We start from the raw sequence: 5,000 nt of genomic DNA, 5'->3' as shown, positions 1-5,000 counted from the left end.
CGGAAAGTGAGGGTTAGACCATCTCCATTACATCTCTTACCATATAAATAATTGATGGCTACCCCTTTTAGCCCTCTGTAACACAACGTAACGTATCGCAAATCGACTTTTTGCAATCCAAAATGACATTTTTAAATGAAAGTATGACTTAGTCCATCTTCATTACATCTCTAACCATATAAAATATTGGCGTCTACCCCTTTTAGCCCTCTGTAACACAATGTAACGCAACGTAGCATAACGCAATCAACTTTTTGCAGTCCAAAAGGTCATTTTGAAACGGAAAGTGAGGGTTAGCCCATCTCCATTACATCTCTACCATATAATTAATTGGTGACTACCCCTTTTAGCCCTCTGTAACACAATGTAACGCAACGTAACGTAACGCAAATCAACTTTTTGCAGTCCAAAATGTCATTTTGAAACGGAAAGTGAGGGTTAGACCATCTCCATTACATCTCTTACCATATAAATAATTGATGGCTACCCCTTTTAGCCCTCTGTAACACAATGTAACACAACGTAACGTATCGCAAATCGACTTTTTGCAATCCAAAATTTCATTTTTAAATGAAAGTATGACTTAGTCCATCTTCATTACATCTCTAACCATATAAAATATTGGCGTCTACCCCTTTTAACCCTGTGTAACACAATGTAACGCAACGTAGCATAACGCAAATCAACTTTTTGCAGTCCAAATGTCATTTTGAAACGGAAAGTGAGGGTTAGACCATCTCCATTACATCTCTTACCATATAAATAATTGATGGCTACCCCTTTTAGCCCTCTGTAACACAACGTAACGTATCGCAAATCGACTTTTTGCAATCCAAAATGACATTTTTAAATGAAAGTATGACTTAGTCCATCTTCATTACATCTCTAACCATATAAAATATTGGCGTCTACCCCTTTTAGCCCTCTGTAACACAATGTAACGCAACGTAGCATAACGCAATCAACTTTTTGCAGTCCAAAAGGTCATTTTGAAACGGAAAGTGAGGGTTAGCCCATCTCCATTACATCTCTACCATATAATTAATTGGTGACTACCCCTTTTAGCCCTCTGTAACACAATGTACCTCACCGTAACGTATCGCAAATCAACTTTTTGCAGTCCAAAATGTCATTTTTAAATGAAAGTATGACTTAGCACATCTCTTACCATATAATATTGACCTCTACCAGTTTTTAGCCCTCTAACACAATGTAACGTAACGCAAATCAACTTTTACAGCCCAAAATGACATTTTTAAATAAAGTAGGACTTAGTCCATCTCCATTACATCTCCTTCCATAAGAATATTACAGTCTACAAGTTTTAGCCCTCTGTAACACAATGTAACGTAACGGGGAAAATCATCTTTGTCGGATGAGCAAATAACATTATTGAAAATGACATCCGTGTTTAGCCATTACATCCAAAACACAAGAAAAATATTACCGTTTTTCTTGAGAAACTTATATGTGGAGATCATATCTCCAGAGTCCACACAATAAGCCACACATCACACATCTTCTGTTTTCAAATCGCAGCTCGCATCTAATTTAATGTTATTTTTTTTTTTTTTGCAGAAACTATGTTTTTGAGATTAAGCTCAATGTCGGCAATTACTATTCGTATCATCAAACTCCTTTCAGTCAACAAAATTCACATTTCATATCGCGTGTGTAGATTAGAGAGAGAAGGCAAACATAGCGTGCAGCTAGTCAAAACTTATCATAACAGATATGATTTCACAGAGTTTTTCAACCTTTGCCAGTTTTTTTTTTCATTGTTATCTCTTCACTCGTGCTAAGTGAGTCAGACAAAAATGTGACATTTCATTTCATTATTAACCATGCAATATGCTATTAGCTAGGTAGTCAAAACATATAACAAGCGTTATTTCACAGGAATTTTTTCTAGCAAATATGCTTCCTTTAAGCAGTTCAACACATCAAACACCTCCAGTCTGCGAAATTCCCTTTAGTCAATAATCATCCTTTACAGTATTTCTTGACTAGAATAGCACTCCAAAACATAAGTGGTCATTTTATTCTCACTGTCGCACTATAGTCAATAATTTGTTTCGCAGAGTGACAAGTTATGCCTAGTGACGAGATTTCATGGTGTGCATAGTTTAAGAGAGTTCACACTGTATTAATTACGGTCATGGATATCTTATGTTATGTTTATGAAGACCATCTCTTCTTATTTTTTTATCATTTTCACGCCACTCCAAACCAGTCAGGACCGGCGGTCCTGACTCGGACCGGAGGTCCGGTTTGGAGTGGAGACGGGTTCAAGTAAAAAATGTGTCTACAGGAAATGATTTCGACGTTCAGTAAACACTCTCCGAGTGGGTAACTGAATGCCGACAGCCCAATACGGGGATGATGTTAGTATTTAATTGAAACTTGAAACTAAACTAAATGCTAACACGTGATAATTTCCACATTCAGTTAACACTCACTGAGATGTAAACTGAAAGACTAGCCAGGCAATGCATGGTTGATGATGATAGTAATATTTAAAGATTGAGAAACTTTAAACTAAATGACCACACATGTAGCGATTTTGCATTCAGTAAACACTTACTGAGATGTGAACTGAAAGACGAAGCCGGCCAATGCATGGTTGATGTTGATAGTAATATTTTAAGATTGAGAAACTTTAAACTAAATGACCACACATGTAGTGATTTTGCATTCAGTAAACACTTACTGAGTTGTAAACTGAATGCCGGAGCTGGTCAATACAAAGTTTGTGACAGTAATATTTTATTTTTTATTTAGGATGGAGAAACTTTAAACTAAAAATGAGGTCACATGGAGGGATATCTATGTTCAGTAAACTATTACTGAGATGTAAAGTGGATGGTTGACCCACCCAATACATGGTTTGTGATAGTAATATTTTATTTTTTACGATGGAGAAACTTTAAACTAAAAAATGAGCTCGCATGGAGGGATGTCTATGTTCAGTAAACAGTTACTGAGCTGTAAACTGAATGGTTGAGCTACCGATACATGGCTGGTGATAGTAATATTTTATTTTTTACGATGTAGAAGCTTAAAACTAAAAAAATGAGGTTGCATGGATTGATAACAATGATCAGTAAACAGTTACTGAGATGTAAACTGAATGGTAGTGTCATCCAATACCTGGTTACTGATAATAGCATTTCACGATGAGAAAACCTTATGACCACACATGTAGCGATTTTGCATTCAGTAAACACCTACTGAGATGTAAACTGAATGCCGGAGCAGGCCAATACAAGGATTGTGATAGTAATATTTTATTTTTATTTACGATGGAGAAACTTAAACTAAAAATGAGGTCCCATGGAGGGATATCTATGTTCAGTAAACTGTTACTGAGATGTAAACTGGATAGTCCACCCACCCAATACCTGGCTACTGATAATAGCATTTCACGATGGAAAACCTTATCCTAAACTAAAAATGAGCTCACATGAAAAGATTTTCACTTACTGAGATGTTAACTGAATGGTTGAGCTATCCGATACACGGCTGGTGATAGTAATATTTTATTTTTACGATGTAGAAACTTAAAACTAAAAATGAGGTTGCATGGATGGATAACAATGTTCAGTAAACAGTTACTGAGATGTAAACTGAATGGTAGTGTCATCCAATACCTGGTTACTGATAATAGCATTTCACGATGGAAAAACTTTATCCTAAACTAAAAATGAGCTCACATGAAAAGATTTTCACTTACTGAGATGTTAACTGAATGTCTGAGCTAACCAATAGCGGTATTAATTCAAGATGTAAAACTTTAAACTAAACTAAAATGAGTGCACATGAAGTGATTCTCACGTTCATTAAACACATACTACGTTGATGACTGAATGACAGAGACATCCAATACGTGGTTGATGATAACCGTATTAATGACATTGATAATAAGAGGTCTTGAACTAGATACGGGCTGTGGGGGCAACAAAGCTGCGATATTGAAAAGAAACTGAACTGAATTTGAAAATTGATTAATATATGTAATGTGAGGCCGATCTACTGGAAAACAGTAAACAAACTTTATTTGAAAAAGAATATGAGAAGACTGTAAAGCTGTGGGGCGTGAAAATGATAAAAAAATAAGAAGAGATGGTCTTCATAAACATAACATAAGATATCCATGACCGTAATTAATACAGTGTGAACTCTCTTAAACTATGCACACCATGAAATCTCGTCACTATGCATAACTTGTCACTCTGCGAAACAAATTATTGACTATAGTGCGACAGTGAGAATAAAATGACCACTTATGTTTTGGAGTGCTATTCTAGTCAAGAAATACTGTAAAGGATGATTATTGACTAAAGGGAATTTCGCAGACTGGAGGTGTTTGATGTGTTGAACTGCTTAAAGGAAGCATATTTGCTAGAAAAAATTCCTGTGAAATAACTCTTGTTATATGTTTTGACTACCTAGCTAATAGCATATTGCATGGTTAATAATGAAATGAAATGTCACATTTTTGTCTGACTCACTTAGCACGAGTGAAGAGATAACAATGAAAAAAAAACTGGCAAAGGTTGAAAAACTCTGTGAAATCATATCTGTTATGATAAGTTTTGACTAGCTGCACGCTATGTTTGCCTTCTCTCTCTATCTTTGAGGTTATCTTTGAGATGATTTCGGGGCTTTAGTGTCCCCGCGGCCCGGTCCTCGACCAGGCCTCCACCCCCAGGAAGCAGCCCGTGACAGCTGACTAACACCCAGGTACCTATTTTACTGCTAGGTAACAGGGGCATAGGGTGAAAGAAACTTTGCCCATTGTTTCTCGCCGGCGCCTGGGATCGAACCCAGGACCACAGGATCACAAGTCCAGTGTGCTGTCCGCTCGGCCGACCGGCTCTCTAATCTACACACGCGATATGAAATGTGAATTTTGTTGACTGAAAGGAGTTTGATGATACGAATAGTAATTGCCGACATTGAGCTTAATCTCAAAAACATAGTTTCTGCAAAAAAAAAAA

This window comes from Procambarus clarkii, chromosome 56 (genome assembly GCF_040958095.1).
Source record: "Procambarus clarkii isolate CNS0578487 chromosome 56, FALCON_Pclarkii_2.0, whole genome shotgun sequence".
NCBI lineage: Eukaryota > Metazoa > Arthropoda > Malacostraca > Decapoda > Cambaridae > Procambarus > Procambarus clarkii.
Note: the sequence above shows the minus strand (reverse complement) of the source record.